The sequence below is a fragment of the Balaenoptera acutorostrata genome, chromosome X, assembly GCF_949987535.1.
Source record: "Balaenoptera acutorostrata chromosome X, mBalAcu1.1, whole genome shotgun sequence".
In the NCBI taxonomy this organism is placed as follows: domain Eukaryota; kingdom Metazoa; phylum Chordata; class Mammalia; order Artiodactyla; family Balaenopteridae; genus Balaenoptera; species Balaenoptera acutorostrata.
The window spans coordinates 4190128-4208863 of record NC_080085.1 but is presented as its reverse complement, the minus strand read 5'-3'; the positions used below and the strand labels follow the sequence as shown (position 1 = coordinate 4208863).

The 18736-nt window shown below is 42.1% G+C and overlaps 1 protein-coding gene across 5 annotated transcripts in view; it reads left to right on the top strand.

Annotated features, from left to right (window-relative positions):
- The window catches only part of NLGN4X (neuroligin 4 X-linked), a 333057-nt gene that overhangs the window by 35955 nt on the left and 278366 nt on the right, over positions 1-18736 (top strand). For all 5 annotated transcript variants that reach the window (XM_057539088.1, XM_057539091.1, XM_057539087.1 and 2 more), the window contains one exon: positions 2165-2251. The gene's annotated coding sequence lies outside the window, so the exon portion shown is untranslated. The remainder of the gene's footprint in view (positions 1-2164; positions 2252-18736) is intronic.

The window sequence follows — 18736 nt, the reverse complement described above, 5'->3', positions numbered from 1 at the left end:
CGAAGTTGTGGTATTAATCACGCAGTGTTAGAATAGCTAATAGCACGTGAGTGTCTGCTGTACGCATCACTCATGCAGTGAGGCTGTCTTTGGTCCTGATACCAAATAACCTTTTTGCCCCTGATGAAAACTGTGTCAGGTGCAGATCCCCACAGACTGGGGACCGAGCCTGGGGAAGAGAAAAGGTATTAGTGGCTCCACCCGAGACAATGTGTGCTGCTAGCCGAACCACCTGCTTTGAGCCCTACCCCACCCTTGAGACAATGTATGCTGCTAGCCGAACCACCTGCTTTGAGCCCTACCCCACCCTTGAGACAATGTATGCTGCTAGCCGAACCACCTGCTTTGAGCCCTACCCCACCCTTGAGACAATGTATGCTGCTAGCCGAACCACATGCTTTGAGCCCTACCCCACCCTTGACAGCTCTGGGATCTTGGCCAGTTCGCTAATGCCTCCCGGATTTCGTTTTTTCAAACAGTGGAGATAACACTCCCTTTTGTGCTCACTGAGAATATTAGAAAGAGTCTGTGTGGGAATTCCCTGGCGGCCCAGTGGTTAGGCCTCAGCGCTTTCATTGCTGGGGCCCCGGGTGCTATCCTTGGTCCGGGAACTACGATCCCGCAAGCCATGCTGCGTAGCCAAATACATCAATCAATAAGTAGGGAGTCCATGTGTAAAACGGTACGTTGAAGGTTGGCCCACCATATACATGTTACCTGTTATAACAATTCCTGTTCTATTTGGATGAGGAGGCGGCTTGGTTCTGTGAAAAGCGTGTGGTCTTTGAACTCAGGATGGACGTAGGTCTGACTCTGCCTTATGGCTTAAATGGATCTGGATCGTGTGAGCTAATGTCTGAATATCAGTTTTCCTAAATGCAAAATACATGCTATGATACCTACCCTGCGCGGCTGTAGAAGGGTCAGGAATAATGAATGCAATTAAGATTGTTGGTACATATGAAGTCATTTCCACAAATATATTTTAACCAACAGTATTTACTGTGTAGCACAGGGAACTCTACTCAGTGCTCTGTGGTGACCTAAATGGGAAGGAAATCTAAAAAAGAGGGGATATAGGTATACGTATGACTGTTTCACTTTGCTGTACAGCAGAAACTAATGCAACATTGTAAAGCAACTATACACGCCAATAAAAGTTTTTAAAACCACAATATTTATGAAGTAGTAACTACATGTGCTATCAAAACCATAATTAGACTATGACCCTACCTTCCTACAACTTAATAATGGGCTGAGTCATTAGCTATGAAACCCAAACACTTTACGTGCTTGGTACTAATATTCCTTAAGGGTTGAAATGCGTTCAGTGGTTTATCCTTTTTTCCCCCGCTCACCATCCTTCCTAGAGATGTAGAATGGTGAGTGATTAAGTGGGTGGTCTGTCCAGATATCTCACAAGGAGTCACTTGCTTTGTTGTGATCCTCTCACTCGTAAGTGGAAAGAAGCAGGGTTGCTTGAGAGTCATCCTTTAAAGAGAAGATTCCATGGTGAGATGACAAGAAATGTGCCAAATGGTCCTAAGATGAGTACTGATCAGTTAGAGCCTCGTTTTGTCGTACGAGAGCCGAGAGAACGAGGCAGCTTGGATCTTGCCCATCTGACCCACTGCTGTAAGGGAAAAAAAAAAAATCTCTGCCGGCTGAGGATCACTTCTGCAAACAAACGACGCCTAACATACTGAGTGGCTTTCGCAAATTAAATTGTGCAAGGATTTTAAATTCTTAATTTAAATAAACTACATCGAACATAGACATGGACTAAATTGATTATTCATCTTGGACGAAAATTTAATGGTGGTCAGGTGAAGGCAGGTGAGAAGTAGATTGGTGACCTCCAGCTGTCTCGCTTTATTCTGAACTCTCAAATTGCCTGTGGACTCAAGTGGTTGGATATAGAATCTACAGTTTTCCATAACTGTGTAGGTGTCCTTTCTTGACCAGTTGCTTGAATTATTAGGGAATCAGTTAAGAATTTCCTTATGACGCTACTAGCTAGTTTTTGTACTTACCCAAAAGAAAGCTTAGAAGGAATGTAACAGGGGTTTGAAACAATGGTACCAACTCTTTTACTGAGTGTGTTTCTCTCTCTCTGTCTCTCTCTCTGTCTCTCTCTGTCTCTCTCTCTGTTTTATTTTAACAGGGAAAAATGTGCTGAGATGGAAAAGAAATCAAGTAGATTTCCATGGTGGCATTTTTAAAAGCATCTTCTTAGAAGGACAATGTAATGGTAAGTATGAAAAACATAATCATTGATCTGCGCTGGCTTATTTTGTGGATGCATTTACAATACAGCCTGGTTAATTCAAATCTGGCGGTGCTTTCACATTACTTTCGTGGCAAAAATTGTTTTCTTTTTTAAAAAAATCGATTTGAAATTCACCAAAGTACAAAGCAGAGGTTTCAAGCTCATTGGGAGTTTACATACTGGCATGCTTTGTGAATTTAGGATTTTGTAATAATTATTTGTTTCTCCAAATAGCCACAGTGCAGAGAGTATATCTCATTGATGAGACAAGAAAGTCAGCCCTCCTTCTGAAATTCACCCTCATCCCCATTGGCCACTGAAAACCCAGTTTCTTCTACAGTAAGCATCTCAAGCCACTGGGGCCTTTGAATGGCCTCAGCATTTCATTTTATCACTTTTGTGTGTAGCCCCTGAAGAGTGCGAGCCAAAATATCAGACGTGCTTCTAATGCAGGCTGTGGGCCCACTGAGGCCACGGGATCCTTCTCTTTCTCTGAAAGCCAGGAATAGAGCATAGCCCAAGGAAGGGGAAATGGGTAGAATACTTTGACGATCTATGTTTGTGAGCATACATTAATGAAGATATTTTTACAAGTCAAAATTGGGACCCTTTCCCCCCATTTAAATTTCAGAAAGGATGTGTTTTAATATATTTCAAGTAAATGGTTAAGACTTTTCATGGCTCAGCTGTCAATTCAAGCCCTGCTGAGGCCATTTATGTGATTACATGGATTAAATACTGGCTATTTACCTACTTTCTTACCATTTTGAGTGCCATAACTTCTAAACATTTTTCGAAATTTAGACCACCAGTGGCTTTTGAGAATCTCTTTACAGTTAACCACCTAATTTCCCTATTTTTGCTCTGTAACAAACTTCTGCACCTTTCCTGGATTCTAAAAGATTGTCACGGTCACGTCCTTCATTGAACTCCTACTTCTAAAAACTAGATTTCCAAACTCCTTTTCCTATTTCCTGAAATTAAAAAAGTGCTAGGTTTTTTTTCCCCAAAGATAATTTGTAATGAATAAAGAAAGACTACTACTGTCCCCCTTTTTGTGGTTAACATGCAAATTTGGAAGATGAAACAGATGAGGATATACAGTTCAACAATCCATAAGAGCACATTATGTAAATCCCTTTGTCTTCTGAATTTCAAAACCCCCTTTTTCTTTTCATTGTCATTTTCCTTTTTCAATCTGGAGGAGCATTAATATATAACCAAGGCATGAAGGTGCACAAGTATTTGTTTCCCTTGTTGCACCACCAGCCTTTCGAACAACAAGCCTATGCAGCCTTGATTGTAATCATTTCCGGAGCTGCCGTGCAAGGAGCAGTCATTTTAATGTAACCAGCCCATCCTGGTTCTGAGGAGAAGTGGTCGTCATGTGTCTGGCATCAGACTCAGAGCTGTAGACAGCACAGCTCCAAATATGACAGCTTGGATTATGAAACCCTAAGGGAATGTGATATAAAGTGCACCATCGGGGGAAGGAATTGAGAACTTATGACCTGGGGAAGACTCCTTATTGTTTTTTTTTTTTTAATTTAATTAATTTATTTTTTATACAGCAGGTTCTCATTAGTTATCTATTTTATACATATTAGTGTATATATGTCAATCCCAACCTCCCAATTCATCCCACCACCACCCCCCTCCCCGCTTTCCCCCCCTTGGTGTCCATACTCTGCATTTGAAAGCACTGGGTGTTTATCCATCTGTGCGTTTGTGCTAGAGTCTAACTGCTTCTCTGATAAGGGGAGCCCTTTGGAGTGCCAGTTTTGGGGCGGGCTTGATGAGTGGTGCTGCTATGTTGGAACTTTACTGTCTCCCAAGGATGGCTTGGCTGAAAAACTAAAGACAGAATTTTGAGTTTTCCTTTCCCAGAAACCTCAAGACCCCAAGTGACAGCTAAAATCTCTGTGACTCTTTAACTGGACTGATTGTCATTTACAAGGGGTACAGGGTTCAGTGGGAAAACACAAAAACCTGTGAATCAGGGCATTTATGTTGTTATCTAGGTTTGCTGCTCATTAGCATGTTTCGATGGTCAGGCTTCTGACATGTTTAAATACTAGCGATGTATGTATTCATTCCCTTTTCACTATGAAGAATTTGTGATTATAAATGAAGAAAAACGTCTGTCTAGGAAGCAGAAAGAATTCATTAAGCCTGCTGAATACTTGAACATTTCAACTTATGCCCGTTGGATCTAACTTTCCACACACCGTTGACTGAACCCTTTCTGGTTTTGTAACCCTGTTAAAGGAAATGCTTTGCAGTGGATTTTCGGGGTCATCGGGGATGCTGTTGGTGAACTGACGTTAGACATTCCTTAATTTTTTCCCAGAGATGGCTTAGTTCAGTTCAAAACTGACAACCAAGAACACTGCCTTTCATGGCACTCCTGGGACCATGATTTTCGTTTCTAAGTGAAGGGATCGAGGGATGAACCAGAATTAGGATGTCTGGTATTTTATGTTTGGACTGAATTTGCTAGTCTATTGAAGATCCTGACACTCAGGGTTATGCTAGGGGCTAATACATTCGAACATTGATGTGGTTTGTTTATACGCTACTTAGTTCTGGACACACATGGTCCAAATGAATCTTTTATTAAAACACTTTGTGATTCCGAGGGACACAGATTAGTTATGTAAATCAATTTGGTATAGTAACTGAGTTATAGACTTAAATACAATGATAAAAATAATAATGTTAAATAATATAAATATAATATAGGTAATATATAATTATGTATAATATAAATGTGTTACAAAATATAACAATAAACTAATATAAATAGAAATTATTTGGGGGCCTCCTTGATCCTTTTCTTCTTAACTATTATCCAAACCCATAATATTACCTTGTACCAATACTACACTGCCTATTTTTTTCCTAGTTTAATGCTTCCTTTCTGCCGAAAAGGTATATGTTAGACTGGAAAAAAGGGGCAAATGTATCATTAAAGAGATCATCTTACACTATTTATAATTTTTTGGTTTTTTTTGGCCATGCCACGTGGCTTGCTGGTTCTTAGTTGCCCAAGCAGGGATCAAACCCGCACCCCATGCAGTGCAAGCGCGGAGCCTTAACTGTTGGACCGCCAGGGAAGTCCCTATAAGTTTTTTTTTATGCATAAGCTAATTATGTTTGATTTTTGGAGGCAATCAATAAACTCAGTCTTGAGTAAGTGACCATGGAACGTGACCTAGGCTAAGGTGAGCCAGCTGTGGCCTGTGGGTGACTCAGTGTTTAGGAGTAGCGCCTTTTATATGACAGTGCCAGAATTGAATGGTTGCAGTAGAGATGGCATGGCCATCCTTTGACCCTTTACATCCTTTGACCCTTTACAGTGAGTTTGCTGATCCATATTTAAGGCCATGACCGAATTCTCTGGGGAGTTGGGAGGGTAGTTCATGGTGATTATTTTGGATCCACAAATTGGTAACAAATATTAACATATAACAGATTATCAATACTATAGATATCTGCTTTCATGTTAGGAGTTCTGTGAGTGCACTGCTACAGTCTCATACAGCAGGTGTTTGTCATCTGGAATCTGGGCTGCATGCGTCCCTGGGGTCTGGGAGCTCCCTGGACGTTTACATGTGAGCCGACTCTGTCTGTACCCGGGGGAGAGCCCACGGCCGTCCACAAGAAAGCGTGCCTGGTACAGCCACGCTGATGAGCGTGGGTCGCCTCTAGCTGTTGTAGTGGCAGCTTCCCTGTGGCTCTCTGATCCTTTAGTCTAAGGTTCATAATTGCGTACCTTGACCATGGGGAACCATCTTGACTGGTTTTGCCGTGCCTCTGTTCATTTGTTTCATGATCTAGAGGAACGGAATGCTTGATTAAGCACAAGTAATTATTGTGATTTTTTTTTTATTTTGCTTCGCTCAACTTTTTTTTTTTAATAAATTTATTTATTTTATTTATTTAGTTTTGGCTGCGTTGGGTCTTCGTTGCTGCTCACGGGCTTTCTCTAGTTGTGGCGAGCGGGGGCTACTGTTTGTTGCGGTGCGTGGGCTTCTCATTGCCGTGGCTTCTCTTGTTGCAGAGCACGAGCTCTAGGCGCACAGGCTTCAGTAGTTGTGGCTTGCGGGCTCAGTAGTTGTGGCTCGCGGGCTCTAGAGCGCAGGCTCAGTAGTTGTGGCGCACAGGCTTAGTTGCTCCGCGGCATGTGGGATCTTCCCGGACCAGGGCTCGAGCCCATGTCCCCTGCATTGGCAGGTGGATTCTTAACCACCGTGCCACCAGGGAAGTCCCTTGCTCAACTTTTTAATGAAGTGCATTCCATACCGTTAAAACCAGGGAGTTCACTGATTCCATTTTTGTGTGTGTGAGAGCATTTGCGAGCCAGGTAATTCTGACTCAGCACGCTTCCTTGAAGTGGGTAATTAATATCAAGAGGGAATGGAATTGTTTTGTCTTTCTCTGGCAGGCTGTTGAATGTCACACACTTGGGTGTGCTGTGGACCTGTAGTAAATATTAACAAAGTATATTTTTGTTGTAGATGATTAAGGATCATTTGCCTAAACATATGCCTTTCATATGCCCTACTTTTTTCCCTTTCCATGATGACTGCTGAAATAAGATTTTCCGTTGTGTTCCTAAATATTTTTTTAAGCATGATGTGGGGCAATGGGGAATATGGAACACTTAGGACTTCAATGAGGCAGCATGTAACATAATCTACATGAAAACTGTTAGCGCATGGGACTGGAGAAGTGGTCCCATTCCCTTACGTGAACCTTCCCAGGGTCCTTCTTGGCAGGAGATTGGAAATTTAAGTAGAGAAAATTCAGTCTTCTTTGTTCCTGTCACAGCACAAGGCATGAAGAAGATTCTCAGTAAATGCTGGATAAATGCAGGTCAACATGCTTCACGCTGTAGTTTAACAGGGACAGGTGCTTCCTGGAAACCAGTAGCCATAAGGTCTAGCTCGGGCTGAGGAGCGCAAGCGGGCAAGTGACCTTGGACTACTCCTCTTACCCCCTCCTGTGCCCTCAGCCTGCGTGATGCCAGCTTTATCCAACTATGGAAGGTCCTGTCCTGTGCAAGACGTTTCCCTGCACATTGGTCCAGAGCTGCCCAGCCTCTGAGTGGATGCGGCTCTTTTCCATCGTGCAGAACATCCTTCTGTGACCCTTTCATATCAGATGGAGAAAACAAAGTCATTCCAGCCCATGTTTAGTTATGCTTTAGGAAACCAAACATCTTCTTTTCACCCAGGGATGAATTGGTATTATTTTACTCCTTGCATTTTGTGAATCTGGATGGAGAAGAAAAATATATGCCGTGTCTCATGACATTTTTCTACGGGTGATAACAACTTGGAAGCAGTGGAGTGTTGATTCTAGAGATTTTTTTTTTTTTTCCTGCTGTTTGTTCTGGTCTGGTTAATATGCATGGAAGAAAATATAAATTATTTAGCACTGACTTATCTGTAATTAAGTCTTCGAAATGAACTATGATATTTAGCTGATATATTTTCTTCTCAATTACTTAGAAAATTTAAGCCTTCCTTGGGGAATGGTTAGTCTTTCACTTGTCCTTTTTAATGGTAATTGATTGGCTTGTTCAAATTATGCTGTTCTGGGAAGAAGGTTAACAAAATCCGGCAAGGTAATAAGCAAATGGCCTCCGATGAACGAAGAGCATTCTGTGTCCTGGATACGTGTCCTGATTAATTTCTCACCTTCCCAAAGTTGCAGGTTCATCCTGAGGGTAAACTTGCAAATGGGAAATACATCCGCTACAGAGTTTAAATTTCCTAACAGGTGTTCCTTTGCTCTCTTTTGCTGCTGGTATTTACATGGAGTCTTTTATAATCCATAGTTAATTAAAAGTCTCAACTAATTTAATTCTTTCGATATTGTAAGTTATATTTTTAAAGTATTTAAACCAAGTACTTGCTCAACAAGCAATGAACGAGGGTAAATTGAGGCTGAACGTGGAATCATGGTCATTTGTTATTTTATGCTTGGAAACGTCAGATTATCGTTGGAGCGTTTTACTGAAACCAATCCCAGTAGTGACCGTTGTTTACTGTAGCTTAATCTTCTCAGGTATTTTGAAATCATTACCATTTCAGTGGTCAAGTCTTTGAACCCGGCTCTGAAATGATGTGACGTGAACCATTTAAAAATTTTGTTCGAAAGGCGTCAAGTAGCACAGAATGAGTGAGGATCCGGGGGTATCTGACCGGAATTGAACTGACTTGAGGATAAAGTCCATTTCATTGCATTGCCTTTCAAAGTACAGAGACGACAGTGGACGTCATTTTCCACAGCAGCGCCATCTTGTTTTTGCACAGCTGAAGATCAATGAATTGATCGTCTGTCTTCAGAATAAATTGGAATAATTCTCTTTCATGTTGAAGTGGCTAAACTGCTTTGGAAAGAAACATCAAAATGATGTGATGTTTCAGGACTTAGGGAGACCACTCTAAAGCCCTGATGCTGTAGACTTTCTCGGAAGTGTTTTCCACTAGCTGCTGGTTGAGAATCTTTCTGCAGGTTCTTTCTAAGGGCCCCTCTATTGGGAGATGCAATGTCAGTCTTTCACATCTGAAAGGCACCCTCCTGAAGCCTCACCGCTACATCTGCTGTATTTTTCTCAGCCAGTCTTCTTGAAGGAAGAAGAAGTCAAAATGCATTTTCCTCACTTTCCACTCTTTTTGCAATCTATTACATTTCCTACTGCCACTGTAACTGGTGATCTCAAGCTTAATGGTTTGACACACAGGACACATTATTAACAAATTCAGTTCTGGAGGTCAGATGTCTGGGGCAAAGACCAATGTCAGCAGGGTTGGTTCCTTCTGGAAGGAGTAGGGGCGGATCCATTGTGTTGCCTTCTCTCATTTCTAGCGTACCTTGGTTCATGGTCCCACATCCCATCGCCACCTCTCTCTGCTTCAGTTCTCACATCTCCTTCTCTGACTCTGACCCCTGCCCCCTCCTTTGAAGGACCTTGTAATTCCACTGGGCTTGCCCAGATAACCCAGGGGCGTCTCCCCATCTCAAGACCCTTAATTTAATCCCATCTGCACAGTCCATGTAAAGTTCTCTGCCAGGGAAGGTTGTATGTTCTCAGGGATTCTGGAAAGTCAGAAGCAGATGACTTTGGAGGGCATTGTTGAACCCGCCACACTTAGCAGGCTATGATCCTGTGAGTGCCAGGAGATACATCTCACCTGTCACCTTCAAGGACCTCTACACCATCCATCTCCTTCATTGGCATGCTCTCTCCTCCATCTCTCTCTCTTTTTTATTTTTTGGCTGTGCCCTGCGGCATGCGGGATCTTAACTCCCCGAGCAGGGATCGAACCTGCAGCGCCCCCTGCAGTGGAAGCTCGGAGTCCTAAGCACTGGACCGCCGGGGCAGTCCCCCCTCCTCCATCTCTTTGACAACATTCTTGTTTCTCGTTTCCCCCCCTTCCTAGCATCCTCTTCACTTCCTTTCTTCCCCACGCCCCTTCCTTCTTCTTTGCGCCTCTCCCTTTGGAATCTCGCCCTCTGCCCTTGATGGAGGCCGTGTGTACGAGATCCTCACATGTGTGAACAAAGACTTCCTCACATGTGTGAACAAAGACTGGGGGTCTTTGGTAACTTGACCTCAGGCTCCCCTCTCTACGCCGTCTCTGACATCCCGCCACGTACACTCTGTCCCAGGCATGTCATACCATTCCGAACCTTCCAGACCCAGCCCTGTTCCATTTCAGACCTCCACGTCTCTTGCAGGGATGCCCCCGCTTTCCTCCCTCAGCTGACCGTTCTTGCAGCTGCAAAAATTCAGTCCAACCTTCTGATTCCATTTGCACCTGGACATCGCTTCTCAGGGAAGCCTTGCTCCTCCCCTAAAATCCATTACCGAAGAGAGCATCTCCGTGATAATGGGGTCCCCCTGCCTCTTTAATGTCTCACTTCTCTCCTAGACTAAAAATCTAAGTATTGGAAATATTTTATATTGCTCTAACCCTCGCCTCGTCTGACACAGTGTCCCCTACACAGTGAAAACTTATCGATCAAATTAATGTTATGATAAATTAGTAGCGACGAAGACCGTGTGTAGAGGTAATCTCACTGCGCTGCCGTCAGTCTCTTACACTTTTATGTATTTGTATTAGTTCCGTAGTATGTGTGTCTATGTAAATTATAATAGATTATTGAAGAAGTCACGATCCCCTTGAGAGTTCTTTGTGCCGCCTGCTGAAACTGAGCAAGTCTCTACGGAGTTGTCAAAAGAGGGCAGGTGTTCACATGACCTGAGCGTTCCTCGTTCCCCACGGGTTCATCCTCACGTTCCTGAGCGCTATCGATGCCCCAAGGGAGCTGAGAATTATGTTCCATCCTGAGCGCAGAGAGTGATCGTTGCTGTCACTCCAAGGGAATGAGGCAAAATATCGGTGTCTCCTAAGGCAATAGTGTTTTCCTCCAAGAGCGCTTTGCCTTCACTTTACTTAAAGAAAAATGTTGGTCAGGGTGGTGGAAATGAATGGATAACCTTGTGCTGGTGGATAGGACTCTGCTCCAGGGAAGATACTAAAGAGTCATATTTTCAAAATAACATCGAGAGATGAAAGTGAACTTTAAAAAAAAAGAAATGCTGTCAGCAATTTAGACCTTCTGAAGGTCGTGTGGAGAATTGCTTAACTGGAGTTATTGCAGCTATGAGCAGTAACTTTTTCTTTTTTGAGGAATGGCCTAGCCAAAGATTCTTTTTCTTAACCCAGTTCTGCTGCTAACTTTCTTTTTATAAATAGTAAACAGACATGTCCGATGTTAATGACAATAAACGGACACATTACATTGGAACACATTCATCTTAATTTGTATCCTGGTGTGGTTTTTTGTTTATAAATTTATTTATTTATTATTATTATTTTTGGCTGCGTTGGGTCTTCGTTGCTGCACGCGGGCTTTCTCTAGTTGCTGTGAGCGGTGGCTTCTCTTGTTGCGGAGCATGGATTCTAGACACGCGTGCTTCAGTAGTTGTGGCATGCGGGCTCAGTAGTTGTGGCTCGAGGGCTCTAGAGCGCAGGCTCAGTAGTTGTGGTGCACGGGCTTAGTTGCTCCATGGCATGTGGGATCTTCCCGGACCAAGGCTCGAACCCGTGTCCCCTGCATTGGCAGGCGTATTCTTAACCGCTGCACTACCAGGGAAATCCCTGGTGTAGTTTTGTAAAGGAAGGTTTAGTTGAGGCCTCTCCCATGTGGAAATTCACTTAGTCCTTTTGTTCTCTCGAAGGGCTCTTGTTTTAATTTCTAAACTGAACTTATTTCCTAAAGCTACACATTTTTTTTGAGCTAAGTATTATTATTATTATTATTCCCATTTTACAGATAAGGGAGTTGAGGCCCAGAGACGTTAATCAACTTCCCCAAGGGCACACAGCTAGATGTTGTTAATCAACTTGCCCAAGGACACACAGCACACAGTGGTAGAGCCAGGATTGGAATTAAAGCTACACATTTAATTTTCTAAGACAAAAGGAGCTAAATTTACTTAAAACTTGAAGAGCTCTTACTGTCCGGACATTAACTTATCAGTCATTTCCTACGTGCTCTTAAAAAGGTAGCTGCTGGGCTTCCCTGGTGGCACAGTGGTTAAGAATCCGCCTGCCAAGGCAGGGGACATGGGTTCGTGCCCTGGTCCAGGAAGATCCCACATGCCGCAGAGCAACTAAGCCCGTGCGCCACAACTACTGAGCCTGTGCTCTAGAGCCCGCGAGCCACAACTACTGAAGCCCGCGCGCCTAGAGCCCGTGCTCTGCAGCAAGAGAAGCCACTGCAATGAGAAGCCCGCTCGCCACAACTAGAGAAAGCCCACGTGCAGCAACGAAGACCCAACGCAGCCAAAAAATAAATAAATAAAATAAATAAATTTATTTATTAAAAAAAAAAGAAAGAAAAGGTAGCTGCCTTCAGCATGGTAACTATTAGATGACAGGGAGTAATAAGGAAATGTCTCTGGGAAGGAAGAAAGGATCAAAGGGAGACCACATCCCAGCCCTGTACGGCAGGAACAAGCCACCTCTTTCTCCATCTTCTTTTTTGCCCACGACATGAACCCGAGCTTTGCTCGTGTCTCTGTGATTTGCAGTTGCTTTTCAGTCCTGAGAGAGAAGCACTTGCTCCCTCCAGCTGACGGATCTGAGAGGTGGGGCTTCAAGTGCCCAGTGGTCATGACGGATAAACCTGCCATCAGTGGCAGCCCTGTAATAGGGTGTGAACCCAACACGGATCACATTGGGACATTACAGTCAGAGCACCCTCGTCCACTTATCAGACCAAGGTGTCCCCTCATGCACACCACGCAATTGCTCTCCTCGTATTGGAATGCCACAAAATGTATACAAGTAGCAACATTCTAAATTTTAGCCTACTATCATGTTTTTAAAAAATGAGTTACTCTGAGCCCTTGACACTCACAGGAGATGGTTGACATTTAGGATACTCCAGTCCCATGTGTCTGGAATGATCTTGATGGTAAGATGACATGACCTGAAGCCTTATCCATTACCCTTGAGTTTATTAATATTTTGTAACCTTGGTGAGCAAAATCTGCCTTTTTCCCTTGTCATGCTATAATCAGTGGTTTGGTGTCTTTTAGTTATTAGTCTGTGGGAGCTTTCTTAGCTCAGGACTTCAAAAGATTGAATTGATGTTCTGTCTTTGCCGGTCCCATGGAATTTAGGTTTCTGCCATTTTACCTGAGTTAGTAAACTATTTTAGCACACGTGCGTGTGCGTACACACACACACACACACACACCACACCACACACCTACAAAGATGAATATATGCTTAGCATTTCTATATTTTACCCTTTTTTAGAAAAAGTCTTTGAAGGAGTGTTTTCTTCCCGAGCTCTTTTGGACTCAAAGCTTGATGTGCAGTCATGTGCACCATGGTTCTGATGACGGCCACCACTACATTGCAATACTTTATTTCATATAAATGAGTCAGTGTCCACTAGAATAATTTTACATGCATGTATTGCTTGACAGTTTTCAAACTTGCCTTCATAGTCATGGTTTTATTGGATTCTGGCAACAGGTTAGGCTGGCATATCTTGTCCATTTTCCAGGAGTAGATCCTGAGGTGTGAGGGCTTGAAATGGTTGCTGGAAAAAAGTCACCGTGGGCTCCTTTTCAGTGATTATCTAGTCCATTGTGTACAGAAGGATCCTAGGAGATGGTGCCTTCCCACAGGGAGTTGAGAGTGACAAAATCAATATATTAATGCAGATAGGAATCCACCTGTATTCGCAGTAAAACGTATTGTGATACTTAGTCTAGTATCAGAACTCAGTCGGTGAACGTGATCACATTTAATCACGCTAAGTTATGTCATATAAGCAAGATGGGCTAACTACCCTTCTTAAGATGTTTTACAACATAGAATTCTGGTAATGTATCCTCATCCGTACCCCAGCCATTATTTTTGGAGTCACAAGTTTTCTGCATTTATGTGACCAAAAGATGGGCATGCGTGCTTTATTGCAGACGGGCACAGAATCCACAGTAATATGTGAGAACGCGTAGGGAGACAGCTAAGATTTACCTATCTCCATGAAACCATCTGAATTCTGTCAGCCTCAGTCATCTTCCCACCTTTTAAATGCTGGGTGTATGAAATTTAAAAGATGCCTCCTGGTGTTCTTTACAAAGTTCTGGAGTTCCTACTATCAACCAGCAATTTTTTCGTGTTCAAAGGACATGATTCTGCCTGCGTTGTCTGCTGTGATTTGACCATTGACTAGAATTATTCATAAATCTTGACCGCACATCAAAGTATTATGCTTGTGTCATCAAAAATGATGATAAACAGAGTATTATTTTTTTAATTTATTTTTTATTGAAGTATAGTTGAATTACAATGTTGTGTTAACTACTGCTATACAGCAAAGTGATTCTGTTATACATTTACATACATTCTTTTCCATTATGGTTTATCACAGGATGTTGAATATAGTTCCCTGTGCTCTACAGTAGGACCTTGTTGTTTATCCATCCTATATATACCAGTTTGCATCTGCTAACCCCAAACTCCCACTCCATCCCTCCCCCACCCCTCCTTCCCCTTGGCAACCACAAGTCTGTTCTCTATGTCCATGAGTCTGTTTCTGTTTCATAGGTAGGTTCATTTGTGTCATATTTTAGATTCCACATATAAGCAATGTCATATGGTATTTGTCTTTATGTGTCTGACTTGCTTCACTTAGTATTGATAATCTCTAGTTGCATCCATGTTGCTGCAAATGGCATTATTTCATTCCTTTTCATGGCTGAGTAATATTCCATTGTATATTTGTACCACATCTTCTTTATCCATTCATCTGTCGATGGACATTTAGGTTGTTTCCATGTCTTGGCTATTGTAAATAGTGCTTCTGTGAACATAGGGGTGCATGTATCTTTTTGAATTAGAGTTTTGTCTGGATATATGCCCAGGAGTGGGATTGCTGGATCATATGGTAGTTCTATTTTTAGTTTTCTAAGGAACCTCTGTACTGCTCTCCATAATGGCTGCACCAACTTACATTCCCACCAACAGTGCAGGAGGGTTCCAAATAGGTTATTTATTTAAATGAATCATATAAGGGGAAGTGTTTGCCCCCATATCATCATTTCCCCTCGGACTTTGCCACCCTAGCATTCTGCCTCCTGAATTTAGCCTTCTCTCTTTGGGTTATCAGTCATAGCAGAGGCTAACAATTACATAGCTCTTCCTCTGTGCTAGGACCTATTCCAAGTGCTTTTTTTTTTTTTATAAATTTATTTATTTATTTTTGGCTGCGTTGGGTCTTCGTTGCTGTGCACAGGCTTTCTCTCGTTGCAGTGAGCGGGGGCTACCCTTCGTTGAGGTGCGCGGGCTTCTCGTCGCAGTGGCTTCTCTTGTTGTGGAGCACGGGCTCTAGGCACGCGGGCTTCAGTAGCTGTGGCACGCGGGCTCAGTAGTTGTGGCTCGCGGGCTCAGTAGTTGTGGCTCACGGGCTCTAGAGCGCAGGCTCAGTAGTTGTGGCTCACGGGCTTAGTTGCTCCGCGGCATGTGGGATCTTCCTGGACCAGGGCTCGAACCCGTGTCCCCTGCATTGGCAGGTGGATTCTTAACCACTGCGCTACCAGGGAAGTCCCTGGATATTGTATTTTCTAGAGATATAAATGAGATTCTGACTCAATTTTTTAAAAAAAATTTATGGAAGTATAGTTGATTTACAGTGTTGGGCCAATCTCTGCTGTCCAGCAAAGTGATTCAGTTATACACATATATATTCTTTTTCATATTCTTTTCCATGATGGTTTATCCCAGGAGATTGGATATAGTTCCCAGTCCTTCCCTACCCCTCCTTCCCCCCTTGGCAACCACCAGTCTGTTCTCTATGTTTATGCTGACTCAATTTTTGATTAAAGACCCCTGGGCTGAGTGAAAACACTCATGGCCATTATGAACCCTTTACAAGTAAAATGAACAGGAGAAGATACAGCTTGTGATCTTGAATTGATTGGATGACAAAGATGGCAGAAAGTGAGGAAATTCATTGAGGAAACGTCAGAGCTCAATGTTGGCAAATGTATTTTGATGAGCATCTAATATACCTACCCTCATTCCTGATTCCAGATAATTTGTCTGTGTAAATTTTCACTTTTAGTCCTATTTCTTACTTTTTTTGAGGTTGGTTTTATTTTCCCCATTTAAAAAACATTTTTATCGGAGTATAGTTGATTTACAATGTTTGGTTAATATCAGGTATACAGCAAAGTGATTTATATATACATATATCCACTCTTTTATTTTTTTTAAGATTCTTTTCCCGTATAGGCCGTTGCAGAGTATTGAGCAGAGTTCCCTGTGCTCTACAGTAGGTCCTTATTAGTTGTCTATTTTATATATAGTAGTGTGTATATGTCCATCCTGATCTCCCGACTTATCCCTCCTCCCCATCGTTTGGTAACCATAAGTTTGTTTTCTACATCTGTGACTCTATTTCTGTTTTGTAAATAAGTTCATTCATTTGTACCCTTTTTTTTAGATTCCATATATAAGCGATATCATATGTTATTTGTCTTTCTCTGGCTGACTTACTTCACTCAGTATGACCATCTCTAGGTCCATCCATGTTTCTGCAGATGTCCTATTTCTTACTTGTTTAAAAATTGTTTTAATCCTTTTTTAAAATTTTGTTTGGCCATGCGGCACCCGGGATCTTAGTTCCCAGACCAGGGATTGAACCTGTGTCCCCTGCAGTGAAAGCACAGTCTTAACCACTGGACCGCCAGGGAATTCCCTTTCTTTTTTTTTTTTTTTTATTAGAGGCATCTTTGCCGGATAAAAATGAAGAAAATAAATTAAATGCTTTAGGATTTGATATGTACATGAAAAACATTACATCAAGCTATTTATTCAGTGACTTTGGAAAACATTTAATTCAGTGTAATGAATTCTATTTCATGGAGTGCATTCTCCCTACTTCAAGGTGGTGTAATACCACCTAATTTGTTTTTTATTGAAGTATAGTTGCTGTACAATATTATATAAGTCACAGGTGTACAACATAATGATTCACAATTTTAAAGGTTATACTCCATTTATAGTTATTATAAAACTTTGGGTATATTCCACGTGTTGTGCAGTACATCCTTGTAGCTTATTTTATACCTAATAATTTGTTCCTCTTACCCCCCTCCCCCTATCTTGCTCCTTCCCCCCCTCCCCTCTCCCCACTGGGAACCACTAGGTTATTCTCTATATCTGTGAGTCTGCTTCCTTTCTGTTGTATTCACTAGTTTGTTGATACTACCTAATTTTATGCCACCCTGCCATTTATATGCCGTTTATATTAAATCCAGGTCCTTGTATAGTGGTATTTTTCTCAGAGTAAGAAAGATAAATGACTTGCTTGGATGGGGCAGAATTTGGATTGAACACACGTATTGTTTTTAATCCAAGTTAGATTGAACGCAAGCATTTTTTAACCTCTTTTAAAACTCTAAGCTCCGTTGATCTTCTGTTAGACCAGAGGTTTCCATCCATGTGGCAGAGTACTGTTTTTCCCCCTGCTGCCAAGGAAATAGAAGATGTTTATTTGGAGGAATTGAATGCAAGAGAGAAGGACCCAGGGACTTCAGAATTAGTGGAGTGAGGACTGTCCCCAGACAGAACAACTAGGGAATCACATGCATTCTGCATCCCAGTGGCAAGTGGTATCCTACTGCCCCCTACTTCCCTCCCAATTTGAAAGCCCCTAGGCTTGTCCAAACACGTATGGGAGACACCTTTTTATGGGGAAACTGAATGAGCAGTGAAAAGAATTCCATAAACAGCATTTGAAAGCCATTTGAGTAACTTGCTTTTTCACTGTATAGAAGTCCACCTGCTGAGGACCACAACCTACTGATGCAGAGCTTATTCGTTGATGAGAAAAGATAGCCTTACATCCTAGATATTTTAGGGTAGCTTCCAATAAGAATCTTAAAAAAAAATGGACAACGGAAAAATGTTATCTGGAGGAAACATACACAGCACCAACTAGAAACGTGAAAAAAGAAAACAACTCTCTCATCTATAACTTGTGGGAGATATGCTAAAATATCAATCGTTTAAAAAAATGGGAATCCTATGAAAAAGTAACATAATAGCCAAATTTAAAAAAAAATGGAGCCAGACATAAATATGAAAATATTTCCTATGGATAAAACCTGATGGAAAAAAAAGGAAAGAAAGAAAATTAAGTCTCAATCTAGGAATTCATCATCCAAACAGTGGTTCCAGCAAAGGGTGACAAAGAATAAAAGGGGCAGAAAAGACTTGTAAATAATTTTCATTTTCCCCCCATCGTTGAAAGATCTAAGCTTTCACACTTACGTGGCACATTGGATACCCAGCGTGAGAATGAAATGAAATTCACGCCCGAAGCACACTGCTGTGAAATTTCAGAACAGCAGCTACACAGAGAAGATCCTAAGAGATTGGGATCCTCAGAGCAGTCGGAAGGGCAAGTAAAAAAAGAGAAAAAAACCCCGAATAATCAGTAGTTAGAATGCCACAGGCCCTTCAAAGTCTTTCCCAAAGATTCAACGACAGAAACTTCCAGAACCCCAGATAGAACTGATTTCCGACTTAGAACTCCACTCTGAACCAAACTATGCATGTGAGGTCAGAGTCTAGAATTTGAACTCATGCATGGTCTCTAAAGAGCGACTTTTCATGCCTTTTTTTCTCAGAAGGCCGTGTGATAATGTGTTCCTTCAAATAGCAGAATACATAGTGAATGGAAATGGTTTCCAAGAAACAATGGACTTCACAGAAAATAGCCAGAGGAACTGAGTCCCCAGTGAATTCCGGGGGGAGACTGGGACACAAAAGGATGCTCCAGAGAGACATCAAGGAAAAAAAAAATAAACGAAAAGGAAATGAAGCATTTGATCCCGTGGAGACCGTCCTTGAGATGAGC